Genomic DNA, 14,580 nt, shown 5'->3' with positions numbered 1-14,580 from the left:
CACCCTGGGTTTTATGTGTGATCTACATGGTGGTATTGTGTATTATCTATATGGCGGTATTAAGTGTGAAGTATATGGCGGTATTATGTGAGAACACTATTGCAGTATTATCTGCTAAAAGGGGACCCATTCTAGGGTGGTTCTGGCTGAGTACCTGCACACGGGTCGGGGTAATAGGTGCAGTCAGGGGTGGGCTGGTGAGGCAGCTGAAGAGAGGGGTCTCATTTTTATCGTTACTGTATGGCTACATTTCCCCCAGCCTGCTTCCCAGGGTCATCCCGGACTGCGCCTGTCACCTCGCTTTCACACATCGCCAGGACAGGATGTGAGGAGGGGAATGGGGTCTTTGCATGCAAAGTCTGGATCAGAACAGGCCATCAATCAGCAGAAATGTTTCCTGGATTTCTGTGGTGCTGTCACCCTGCTCCTCCCTCATATATCTCCCTCTGTGCCCCCATAGACCAGTACTGTTCTGATTGGGTCACCGAGGAGGAAACAAGACCAAGCTAAGCCGCAGAAAACCAGAGAGGTTGGTAACTAAGTGGATTGCGGACCTCTGATCCTATCCACACAACTAGCAGTAGCCGTGGAGCGTACCTACGATGATCCTAGTTGCCTCGACACAGCCGGAGGACTAAATAAGCCTAAAGCAAGAAAAGGGGAAATCTAAACTGCCCCAGAGCAGACCCCAAAGGAATAGACAGCCCCCAAACATGTATTGTCGGTGAGACAAGATGAAAACACAAACACATGTAGGAAAATAGGCTGAGCAAACAATGGGGCCCACACTAACTAGAAAGGACAGGAAAGGAAAGATACTGTCTGCAATCACGCCAAAAAACCCTGCAAAAAATGTCCAACACTTCTGATAGCAAAAAAGCCCTGAAGTCACTAGACTTCACGAACTATATGAGCACTCTGGCAAATTCTGAAAGCAGAGCAAAAAGAGGCCAATCTAATAAGGGACAGAAAGCAAACTGGCACAAACAGTGACAGAAGAATGGAAATTCAGCACAGCCCCAGCCGGGGCTGGCTGACCACACAAAAAACTGAATATCCCAAGCCAAATCAAATGTGAACAATAGCAAAGAACACTTAGCTTGAGAAGGCAGGAACTGAGCTATAAACTAGGACCTCAGGAGGCAGGAAAAAATCACCAGCATGGAGAGGGAGTCGGCTGTCTTAAATCCAGTCAGAGACTCCAGATGTCCAATCATTGTCCTCATTATCAGGTGGCAGGTCTCTGTTAATTAGATCAGCTTCATTACCTCCTGCAACCACCAGAGGGAGCCTTGAAAGAGAACTCACGACTCCTCTGTCAATACAACCAGCTCCACCACCCTCACCAGAAACCAGAGGCAGACCAGAAAATGAGTTCACAACACAGTACACTGCACTCCTTAAATACTCTGTGCTGCTGTCACCCTGCTCCTCCCCCATATACAGGGGTTGGGCAAAATAATGGAAACACCTGGAAACATCATCAAAAGTTAGTTTAATATGGTGTAGGTCCACCTTTTGCGTCTATTACTGCCTCAATTCTCCGAGGTATGGATTCATACAAAGTGTGAATTGTTTCCAAAGGAATTGTAGCCCATTCTTCAGTTAAAACACCCTCCAGTTCTTTGAGCGACGATGGCGGCGGAAATCGACGTCTAACTTGAATCTCTAAAATCGACCATAAATGCTCAATAATGTTGAGGTCTGGTTATCGTGGGGGCCATATGAGATGCTCAACTTCATTACAATGTTTCTCGTGCCATGCTTTAACAATTCTAGATGTATAAATTGGTGCATTATCATCCTGAAAGATGGCGTTCCCCTCCGGGAACAGTGCTTGAACCATAGGATGCACTTGGTCGCCCAAAATGCCTAAATAATCGCGGCTGTTATTTCTTCCATGAAGGAATATCATTGGCCCGGCGGATCTCCATGAAATAGCACCCCAGATCATCACAGAACCTCCACCATATTTTACGGTTGGGAGAAGGCAGTCTGGATGGAATGCTTCTTTCGGTTGTCTCCAAACGTACACTCGGCCGGAGGTCGGAAATAGGGTAAACGATGATTCATCTGAGAATGTCACATGTTTCCACTGCTCGAGGGACCAATTCTGGAGGTTTCTACACCACTATAAACGCTTGGAAACATTTGTCATTGAGAGCAGCGGCTTTCAAATTGCGGCTCTTCTGTGGAATCCAGATTTTTGCAGCTCCCGACGAACAGTTTTCGTGGAAACTGGGTTCTGTAGATGTTCATTGAGCTCAGCAGTGATTTTCGGATCCGTGGTCTTGCGATCCTCTCTCACAATTCGCTTTAGAGTCTGATGGTCTCTCTCAGTCAACTTCGACTTTCGGCCGGACCTGTGCTTTGCTGCGGACGTTTTTCCATCTCTTTCAAATGCAGTCATTACTTTGGAGACAGTAACTCTTGACGCACCAAGCTTTCGGGCACTTTGTTACACTAGCGCCTGCCATACGAGCACCAACAATTTGGCCTCTTTGAAAATCCGAGAGGTCTGCCATTGGTGTCAGTTTTTCATCAATGTTCTTACAATTCTGCAAAACAAACAGTTAATTTACATACACATATATCACATAACACAAATAATCAACTATAAAACGTTACCATATGTCACGGTTTGCATGTTTATAACATGTTCGAAGATTATGATGCTAAAACGTTAGGTGTTTCCATTATTTTGTCCAACCCCTGTATGTCCCTCTGTGCCCCCCATAGACCAGCACACTGCTCTCCTGAAATACTCTGTGCTGCTTTCACCCTGCTCGCAGAATACTTGCTGCCTGCCATCCTCAGTGACCGATGACCCTATTCCTCTCCTCAGATCCTGTCCTGGCGATGTGTGAAAACGAGGCGACAGAGGCCTGATGTATGGTGGAAGGAGCAGGGTGACAGCAGCACAGAGTATTTCAGAGCAGTGTGCTGGTCTATGGGTGGCACCCTGTTTGGTGCCAGGGATTGTACATAGAGTGCTGTGTTTTATACACATGGATGGACCATCTGCTTGTCTGCTCCACAGAAATCCAGGAAACATTTATGCTGATTGATGGCCTGTTCTGATCCAGACTTTGCATGCAAAGACAGTCAGTAACTTTGCAGGCCCCATCAAAATTGCTGCTCACTGTGTTCCTGGATGTCATCCTCTCTTTTCCCTTAGCAAACACTCAGAACGGGAGGAGAGGAGTGACATCACACCCATGTCAGCAGATTCCGCCCATAATTACTGCAGGGCAGTAATGTGAGCTAGTTGTACACTAGGTTTTTGTGCCAAATTTCAGTAGCTGCTCCCCCTAGTGTTAACAAGTGGAAATGCCAAACTTTTTAAAATTATTTTTCATATTTTGCAAAATTAAAAACAAATGATAATATTTTTTAAGAAAATGTAAACATTAATTCTTTACATTTTTTCAATTGCAGAAATTTTTTTTTTTGGATGGCACCTTCCCTTTAAAGATAACCTTTCAGCTACAAAAACACTATTTCCCTGCAAATATAGTGGTAATCTGTAGGTGGATAGTATTTAAAGCATGTTAGACTGTTTTACTGGGAGAACGGCTACTGGGAAAAATTAAAGTTATATTTTCTCTTCAGTTGCTCGCTTCCAGTCATTGAGGTGTCGCGTGGAGCTCTAACACAGAGAGGTGGCTGCTAAAGCCCTCTAGTTTCCCTGAAGAATGAAATCGAGCATCTGCAAGGAGAATATAATTTCATCAATAAGCAGTGATAGATGATATAGGAAGGTGATTGGGATTTATTAGCTTAAACTGAGATGTAGCAATGATGATTTGTTTCCTTATCTCGTGCCTGTTTTAATATTGCAGAACAATTTACACGTGATGCGCTGTCAACAACGATCATTTTTGGCTCATATAAAATATGTGACCAATGAAAAATGTTTTATTCTTTGTCATTTGATGTTTGCATGGGCCAATGAATCAGAATGAACTTTAGCACAATTGATTCTTTGTGAAATCATCACATCATGTAAATTACACTTTAGTCAGTTAATTGTTATGAGCTCATTTTCTCGTTCACCTTTGAGGTCCGATGAACTCCCTCTGCTGGTGAAGGGAGGTAGTGAAACTGATTTGAATGGGAAAAACCTGTCATCTGAACAGGTGGAGTGTGATTGGACATCCGGAATCTCTGAGTGGATATAAGGCCGCCGACGCCCTGTAGGGTTGCTGGTGACCCTCTCTGCTCTGAGCTCTGGCCTCCGTTTAGTTCCTGTCTACTAAAGCTAAGTTTTTGCTCTGCTATTGTTCCATGAGATTTTGTCTGGTTTACTTAGTGTTTGTGTTCAGCCAGCCCTGGCTGGGACTGGCTGAATTCCATTTTTGTCTCTGATCAGTTGATCTCTTTTCTCTGTTTTCAGAATATACCTGAGTGCTAATATAGTGATTTTGAAGTCTAGTGACTTCAGGGCCTTTTCTATCAGACGTGTTGGACATTATTTTTGGCAGGGTTTTTGCATGATTGCAGGCAGTTGATTTTCTTTCCTGTCCTATCTAGTTAGTGAGGGCCCCATCGTTTGCTCAGCCTGTTTTTCTGTCTGTGTTTGTGTTTTCATCTGTTTTCACCGTCAATACATGTTGGGGGCTGTCTATTGCTTTGGGGTCTGCTCTGGGGCAGTTTAGATTTCCCCTTTCTTTCTTTAGGTTTATTTAGTTCTCCGGCTGTGAACGAGGTGTCTAGGACCACCGTAGGAACACCCCACAGCAACTGTTAGTTGTTGTGAATTAGATCAGGGGTCTGCAATCCCCTAGCTACCAACCTCTCCGGTTTTCTGGACTTAGCTTGTATTTTTGTTTTTTCCTCCTCCGGTGACTCATTCATAACAGAATCACCAGCCATACCGCAGATTCTAGGGTACTCAATAGCAGGAAAGAATTGTAAAAAAAAAAAAAAGCGTCAGAATTTTTTTTTTTTTGTATATTCTTTCCTCTATTTCTCTGAGGCCGTAGGGGGAATTTTTTCTCAATGGAGATTGAGCAATTGTCTCATCGTGTGGAGCAGCTTACTGCTGAAGTGCGGGGAATTTCCGCCTATCTTGCTCATTCACATGCTGCTGAACCAAAGATTCCTACTCCTGATGTGTTTTTTGGGGATCGGTCTAAATTTTTGAATTTTAAGAATAATTGGAAATTATTTCTTGCCTTGAAGCCTAACTCATCGGGGAGCTCTGCACAGCTAGTTAAAATTGTCATCTCTTTGCTGCGCGGCGATCCCCAGGATTGGGTGTTTTCTTAGACACCTGATGATCCTATTCTAACTAATGTGGATGCATTTTTTCAGGTCTTGGGGTTGTTGTATGATGAACCTAATGCTATTGATCAAGCTGAGAAAGCCCTGTTGGCATTGAGCCAGGGTCAGGATTCTGCAGAGTCATACTGTCAAAAATTCCAAAAGTGGGCGGTCCTTACTACCTGGAATGATGGTACCTTGACAGCTCTCTTTCGGAAGGGTTTGTCAGAAACCGTAAAAGATACTATGGTGGGATTTCCTGTTCCCTCTGGTCTTGACGATTCTATGTCATTAGCCATTCAGGTTGATCGGCGTTTACGTGAATGTAAAAGTACACGAGAAATGTTGCCACATGTTGAACAAATGTCTGAACCTATGCAATGTGATAGAGTTATGTCTAGGGCGCAACGGCAAGAGTTCAGAAGGCGTAATAAGCTGTGTTTTTCTGTGGAGATGCCTCTCATATTATTTCTGTCTGCCCTAAACGAGAGAAACGTTTTGCACAAGTGGTGTTCAACCTAAGTTTCTTCTGGCAATTACTCTGATCTGCTCCCTGTCCACATTTTCCGCTAAGGCTTTTTTAGATTCAGGAGCAGCTCTGAACCTGATGGACTTGGATTTTGCTAAACGTGGGTTTCCTATGACACCTCTGCGTACGCCTATCCCTTTGAGGGGTATTGATGCTACTACTTTGGCGAAGAATAAACCTCAGTTTTGGACCCAGGTGGTAATGCAGGTCGCCCCAGACCATCAAGAAAATTGCAGATTTTTGGTGTTGCATAATTTCCATGATACCATTGTTCTGGGATTTCCCTGGTTGCAAATCCATAACCAGTTTTAGATTGGAAATCTGTGTGTGTGGTGAGTTAGGGTTGTCGGTGTGCTCTTGGTGACGCTCCTGTTTTCTCCACCTCTCCCCAGTCACATGATGTTCCTGACTGTTTGGCTGATTTTTATGATGTACTAGCTGAAGAGCCCGGTGCTGCCCGGGCATAGTAACTAACTGTGGTTAGCTATAACAAATTATAATTATCCTCCATCCCATAGTCCCGTGCCCATATACCCATCATACATATCCACCATCCCATAGGCCCGTGCCCATATACCCATCATACATATCCTCCTTCACATAGTCCCATGCCCATATACCCATCATACATCCTTCATCTCATAGTCCCATGCCCATATACCCATCATACATATCCTCCATCCCATAGTCCCGTGCCCATATACCCATCATACATATCCGCCATCTCATAGTCCCGTGCCCATATACCCGTCGTACATATCCTCCATCCCATAGTCCAGTGCCCATATACCTATCACACATCCTCCATCACACATCCTCCATCCCATAGTCCCGTGCCCATATACATATCTGCCATCCCATAGTCCCGTGCCCATATACCCATCATACATATCCGCCATCCCATAGTCGAGTGCCCATATACCCATCATACATATCCACCATCCCATAGTCGAGTGCCCATATACCCATCATACATCCTTCATCTCATAGTCCCATGCCCATATTCCCATCATACATATCCTCCATCCCATAGTCCCGTGCCTATATACCCATCATACGTATCCTCCATCCCATAGTCCCGTGCCCATATACTCATCATACATATCCGCATTCCCATAGTCCCGTGCCCATATACCCGTCATACATATCCACCATCCCATAGGCCCGTGCCCATATACCCATCATACATATCCTCCATCCCATAGTCCCATGCCCATATACCCGTCATACATATCCGCCATCCCATAGTCCCGTGCCCATATACCCGTCATACATATCCTCCATCCCATAGTCCAGTGCCCATGTACCCATCACACATCCTCCATCCCATAGTCCAGTGCCCATATACCCATCACTCATCCTCCATCCCATAGTCAACCATTACGACATCATAATGAGCGGCGGCAGAGCTTGCAAACTATGATGACATCGGCGTCGCCATGGCAACCATTGTGACATCATAATGAGGGGCGGGGCTTAATACACACACACTGCTTCCCCAGTATGCAAATAGGGGCATTATGACATCATAATGAGGGGCGGGGCTTGACACGCACACACTTTTTCCCCCAGTATGTAGATAGGGGCAAAATTGTTTGGTGAATTGGAACGCGCGGGGTTAAAATTTCACCTCACAACATAGCCTAGGACGCTCTCGGGGTCCAGACGTGCGACTGTGCCCAATTTTGTGGCTGTAGCTGCGACGGTGCGGATGCCTATCCCGGACATACACACATACACAAACACACATACATACATACATACATACATACATACATACATACACACTTTGAGCTTTATATATTAGATTTAGTGAGATTAAGTCTGCGTCTTTGCCTCCTCATAGGAGTTATGACTGTGCAATTGAGTTGAGCCCTGGGTGTAAATTTCCCAAGGGTCGACTTTTCAATTTGTCTGTACCTGAGCACGAGGCTATGTGATCTTATATTAAGGAGTCATTGGAGAAGGATCATATTAGACCATCCTCTTCACCCTTGGGTGCTGGTTTTTTTTTCGTGGCCAAGAAAGATGGTTCATTAAGACCTTGTATTGACTATCGTTCCCTCAACAAAATTACTGTTAAATATCAGTATCCGTTACCCCTGATTTCTGATCTATTCTCCAGAGTTAAAGGTGCTTGCTGGTTTACCAAGCTTGACCTCAGGGGGGCGTATAATCTTATTCGCATTAAGCATGGGGATGAATGGAAGACGGCGTTTAATACTCTGGAGGGACATTTTGAGTACCTGGTGATGCCTTTTGGGCTCACTAATGCCCCTTCTGTCTTCCAGTGCTTCATGAATGATGTTTTCTGGGACTTTGTGGATAAATTTTTGATCATCTATCTGGATGATATTTTGATCTTTTCTAGGGATTGGGACTCTCATGTGGAACATGTTCGGACTGTGTTCCGGATTTTGAGGGCGAATTCCCTGTATGTTAAGGGATCGAAATGCCTTTTTGGTGTACAGAGGATTTCATTTTTGGGATTTATTTTGTCTCCATCAACTATTGAAATGGACCCGGCCAAGGTACTGGCCATTTATGATTGGGTTCAGCCCACTTCGTTGAAGGCCCTCCAGAAGTTTTTAGGTTTGCTAATTTTTATCGTAAATTTAAAGCTAATTTTTCTGGTATTGCCAAACCATTGACTGATTTGACTAAGAAGGGTGCTGATGTGCTGAATTGGTCTCCGGAGGCTGTTTCTTCCTTTCAGGAGCTGAAGCGGAGGTTCACTTCTGCTCCGGTTTTGCGGCAACCTGATGTCTCACTCCCGTTTCAGGTAGAGGTGGACGCTTCTGAGATTGGTGCAGGAGCTCTTTTGTCCCAAAAAGATCCGGTAACATCTAAAATGAATCCCTGTGCTTTCTTTTCCTGAAAGTTCTCCCCATCCGAAAGCAACTATGATGTTGGGAATCGGGAACTGTTAGCCATGAAATGGGCATTTGAGGTGTGCAGAAATTGGTTGGAGGGAGCTAAACATCAAGTCGTGGTCCTTACTGACCACAAGAATTTGATTTACCTTGAGTCGGCCGAACGCTTGAATCCTAGACAGGCTAGGTGGGCCTTGTTTTTCACACGTTTTGACTTTTTGGTCTCTTTTCTTTCGGGCACTAAGAATGTCAAGGCAGACGCCCTCTCTAGGAGTTTCTTTGCTGATTCTCCTATTGTGACCAAGCCTGCTACTATCTTAGGTGAGGGGGTAGTTCTTTCAACCATCTCACCCGATTTGAGACGTGCTCTGGAAGAGTTTCAGGAGGACAAACCTGAGCGTTGTCCCATTGGAAAATTGTATGTTCCTGACCAGTGGAGGAAGAGAGTAATGTCTGAAGTTCATTGCTCTGCATTGGCTGGTCATCCAGGTATTTTTGGTACTAGAGATTTGGTGAGTCGGTCTTTTTGGTGGCCCGCCTTGTCTCGTGATGTCAGGAATTTTGTGCAGTCCTGTGGGACTTGCTCCCGGTCTAAACCTTGTTCTCGCTCCGGTGGGTTGTTGATGTCTTTGCTGGTGCCCAGGAGGCCATGGACCCATATTTCAAAGGATTTTATTTCTGATATGCCTGTCTGTCAGAGAATGACTGTTATTTGGGTGATTTGTGATAGATTCTCTAAGATGGTCCATCTTGTACCACTCCCTAAGTTGCCATCTTCCTCAGAGTTGGTGCCCTTGTTTTTGCAACAGGTGGTTCGCTTGCATGGGATTCCTGAGAACATTGTATCTGATAGAGGAGTTCAGTTTGTTTCTAGGTTTTGGAGGACTTTTTGTTCCAAGCTGGGAATTCAGTTGTCCTTCTCCTCTGCGTTTCACCCTCAGACCAATGGGCAGACAGAGAGAACAAATCAGACTTTGGAGTCTTATTTGAGATGTTTTATTTCTGCTGATCAGGATGATTGGGTTTCATTTTTGCCCTTGGCCAAATTTGCTTTAAATAATAGAGCTAGTTCTGCCACTTTGATGTCACCTTTTTTTTGTAACTTTGGGTTTCATCCTCGATTCTCTTCAGGGCAGGTGGAGTCTTTTGCCTGCCCAGGTGTTGACACTGTAGTGGAGAGAATGCACCAGATCTGGGACCAAGTGGTGGATAAGTTGTCTCTCTCCCAGGAAAAGGCCCAGCGGTTTTCCAACCGGCATAGGACCATTGGTCCCCGGTTTAAGGTGGGTGATATGGTTTGGTTGTCATCAAAGAATATCTCTATGAAGGTGGCTTCTCCAAAGTTTAAACCTAGATTTATTGGACCTTACAATATTTTGGAGATTCTTAATCCGGTCTCTTTTCGATTGGCTCTTCCTGTTACATTCAAGACCCATAACGTGTTTCATAAGTCTCTGTTAAAGAGGTTTGTTGAGCCAGTAGTTCCTGTGTTGGCACCTCCTGACCCTGTATTGGTTGAAGGTAATGTGGAATATGAGGTTGAGAAGATACTGGATTCTCATCTGGCTAGACGGAGACTCCAGTATTTGGTTAAGTGGAAGGGTTATGGCCAGGAGGATAATTCTCAGGTCTCTACATCCGATATTCATGCCGAAAGATTGGTTCGTGCTTTTCATCGGGCCCATCCTGATCGCCCTGGTGGCGTGGATGAGGGTTCGGTGACCCCTCCTCAAGGGGGGAGGTACTGTTATGAGCTCATTTTCTCATTTACCTTTGACGTCCGATGAACTCCCTCTGCTGGTGAAAGGAGGTAGTGAAACTGATTTGGATGGGATAAACCTGTCATCTGAACAGGTGGAGTGTGATTGGACATCCGGAATCTCTGAGTGGATATAAGGCCGCCGATGCCCTGTAGGGTTGCTGGTGACCCTCTCTGCTCTGAGCTCTGGCCTCCGTTTAGTTCCTGTCTACTAAAGCTAAGTTTTTGCTCTGCTATTGTTCCATGAGATTTTGTCTGGTTTACTTAGTGTTTGTGTTCAGCCAGCCCTGGCTGGGACTGGCTGAATTGCATTTTTGTCTCTGATCAGTTGATCTCTTTGCTCTGTTTTCAGAATATACCTGAGTGCTGATATAGTGATTTTGAAGTCTAGTGACTTCAGGGCCTTTTCTATCAGATGTGTTGGACATTATTTTTGGCAGGGTTTTTGGATGATTGCAGGCAGTTTCTTTTCTTTCCTGTCCTATCTAGTTAGCGAGGGCCCCATCGTTTGCTCAGCCTGTCTTTCTGTCTGTGTTTGTGTTTTCATCTGTTTTCATCATCAATACATGTTGGGGGCTGTCTATTGCTTTGGGGTCTGCTCTGGGGCAGTTTAGATTTCCCCTTTCTTTCTTTAGGTTTATTTAGTTCTCCGGCTGTGAACGAGGTGTCTAGGACCACCGTAGGAACACCCCACGGCTACTGTTAGTTGTTGTGAATAGGATCAGGGGTCTGCAATCCGCTAGCTACCAACCTCTCCGGTTTTCTGGACTTAGCTTGTATTTTTGTTTTTTTCCTCCTCTGGTGACTCATTCATAACAGTTAATAATAGAACTTTGCTAGACACCTTCTAATCTGTATGTAGTTTTTAATTTTCCCTTTTTTTGCTTATATTTATCTAAATATAAAAACTAGGTTATTTTGTTCACAAATCAAATCATATTTATTCTTGGCAGATGGCCGTACCATGAATCCCGAAAGACATCTCATATCTTCAAATTTTAAAGCAGATGATTATAGCATTGTACAAGACCCATATGAAGAACATGCCAACATCTCAGACATGGATCCTTTTAAAGTACAATGTCCTAATTCATCACATGCTGGTAAACAAAATAAAAGACACAGAAGAAGCGTGGAAAATAAAAAAGCTCCCACAAGGAAGAAGCCATTTTCATGTTCAGAATGTGGGAAATGTTTTAAATACAAATCATCTCTTGCTGCACATGAGAGAATTCACACAGGAGAGAAGCCTTTTCATGTTCAGCATGTGGGAAATGTTTTACACAGAAATCATCTCTTGTTCCACATGAGAGAATTCACATAGGAGAGAAGCCATTTTCATGTTCAGAATGTGGGAAATGTTTTACAAATAAATCAAATCTTGTTACACATGAGAGAATTCACTTTGAGAAGACATTTTCATGTTCAGAATGTGGGAAAAGTTTTTCTGTAAAATCATATCTTGTTACACATGAGAGAATTCACACAGGAGAGAAGCCATTTTCATGTTCAGAATGTGGGAAATGTTTTACTAATAAATCATATCTTGTTACACATGAGAGAATTCACATAGAGAAGCCATTTTCATGTTCAGAATGTGGGAAAAGTTTTTCTGTAAAATCATCTCTTGTTACACATGAGAGAATTCACACAGGAGAGAAGCCATTTTCATGTTCAGAATGTGGAAAATGTTTTACTAATAAATCACATCTTGCTACACATGAGAGAATTCACACAGGAGAGAAGCCATTTTCATGTTCAGAATGTGGAAAATGTTTTACAAGGAAATCATCTCTTCTTGCACATGAGAGAATTCACACAGGAGAGAAGCCATTTTCATGTTCAGAATGTGAAAAATGTTTTACAGAAAAATCACATCTTGTTACACATGAGAGGACTCACACAGGAGAGAAGCCATTTTCATGTTCAGAATGTGGGAAATCATTTACTATTGCATCATATCTTGTTGCACATGAGAGAATTCACACAGGAGAGAAGCCATTTTCATGTTCAGAATGTGGGAAATGTTTTGCTCAGAAATCACCTCTTGTTAGACATGAGAGAATTCACACAGGAGAGAAGCCATTTTCATGTTCAGAATGTGGGAAATGTTTTGCTCGGAAATCACCTCTTGTTAGACATGAGAGAATTCACACAGGAGAGAAGCCATTTTCATGTTCAGAATGTGGAAAATGTTTTACAGTAAAATCACATCTTGTTACACATGAGAGAATTCACACAGGAGAGAAGCCATTTTCATGTTCAGAATGTGGGAAATGTTTTACAAAGAAATCACATCTTGTTAGACATGAGAGATTTCACACAGGAGAGAAGCCATTTTCATGTTCAGAATGTGGGAATTGTTTTACAGTAAAATCACATCTTGTTACACATGAGAGAGTTCACACAGGAGAGTAGCCATTTTCATGTTCAGAATGTGAGAAATGTTTTACTAGGAATTCACATCTTGCTGCACATGAGAGAATTCACACAGGAGAGAAGCCATTTTCATGTTCAGAATGTGGGAAATATTTTTCAACTAAAATGCAACTTGTTAGTCATCAGAGAACTCACATTTTAACCCTTTAGTGACCAAGCCCGATTTTTTAAATCTGACGTGTCACTTTATGGTGATGGCAATGGAATGTTCCATATCCCAGTTATTCTGAGAATGCTTTTTCTGACATATTTACTTTGTTAGTAATGAACTTAATAAAAATTAACAATCTTCAAACTTTGAATGTTTAAACCTATAAACCATATACTGTACCTATACTGTATGAAAAAGTTAATAAATAATATTTACCTTATGTCTTCTATGTCAGCATAATTTTTCAAACTTTCTTTTATTTTGTTAAAAGGGTTAAAAGTTTAGCAGCAGTTTTTTATTATCTTAGTGCAATGTAAAAAAATTATTATTTTGGGGGACCTATTCAGTTTTGAATTGAATTTGATGTGTCTATATATTGGATATTCTCCTAAAGGGATACCCTCAAAGCATACGATACAGCTGTCAGAATGTTTGTTAACCTATCAAGGCCTTCATGAGAAATAATACTAATCAGAATTTATTGAAAGAAAAATTTTGGGAGTCTCAAACAAATTGCGTGTGTGGGGGGATGGCGGCAGTGTGGGCCCATCATAATGTGAAGGGACGATGGGGTCCATCATACTGTGTTGTGGGGCTGCGGGGAACACCATCATAATGTGATAATGTGTGGGGCAACCCTCATGCTGTGGGCAACATATTGCGTGAGGTGGAGATTTAGGGGCTATAATAATATAGCGTGGAGGGACTGTGATGACCACTATCAACTGTGTGGGTGTCACTACCAGTACCAATCTGTGTGTAGGGGGCTGTGGGGCTTATATCTACATTTTACGAGACATGGAGCTGTATGAGGACTTTTTTTGTGCCCAAAGCTACAGTGTCCATTTTAGGACATGATCATATGTCAAAGTCAAACATCAGAAATACTCTGTCTGATACCTGACTCTGATACCTTATGCATTCAAACATCAGAATAAGAATGTTTTTCAGATATCCTCAATACAGTACTTGAACAGTTCATCTCATAAGCGAAGAAAAAGAATCCTATTGCTGCCATTTTAGCCAATGGCTGAGTGGTTAAGCTCCTGGCTTATGGAGCAGAAACCTTGAGGTTAAAGCCCAGTGAAAGAAAGTTCTTTTATTTTTAACTTATGCTTGCCTGGCACACAAACTCCAGAGATGTTTCACTTTGATGAGAGAAGAAAGTCACCATCGTATATCAGAATGAAAATGATTTTTCCACTTGCTGAGAATTTGCACAGCAGATTTCATAGACAAAGAGAAATAGCACTTGCTCTCATTTGAGCTTGTAGTACAATGGTAAGTCTGCTGTCTCTGGAGCCCAGGTTTTTCTGGGTTGAATTTTTTTTAAATTATACAGGTTAAGCTCCAATCATATTCCACTTTTAATATCTGACATTCTTATTATCCTCCTGAATTCTAATAAAATAATCTATTTCCTAAGGGTGAAGCATCTGCATCACACATAGTTTTGATATCAAATAATAACAACAAAGAATTACATTCCATTGCTGGGATTTGAACGCAATGCTCTCCGTTTACATGGTTACACACGTTACCACTGTGCTATACTTCCAGCTGA

At 42.8% G+C, this 14,580-nt stretch overlaps 1 pseudogene; it reads left to right on the top strand.

The window, feature by feature from the left end:
• Positions 1-13,236, top strand: part of LOC141047842 (uncharacterized) — a 94,084-nt pseudogene extending 80,848 nt beyond the window's left edge.
• Positions 13,237-14,580: the final 1,344 nt, after the last annotated feature.

The sequence above is a fragment of the Dendrobates tinctorius genome, unplaced genomic scaffold, assembly GCF_039654945.1.
Source record: "Dendrobates tinctorius isolate UK_male_01 unplaced genomic scaffold, ASM3965494v1 ptg000129l, whole genome shotgun sequence".
In the NCBI taxonomy this organism is placed as follows: Eukaryota; Metazoa; Chordata; class Amphibia; order Anura; family Dendrobatidae; genus Dendrobates; species Dendrobates tinctorius.
Note: the sequence above shows the minus strand (reverse complement) of the source record. Positions and strands in the feature narration are given on the sequence as shown.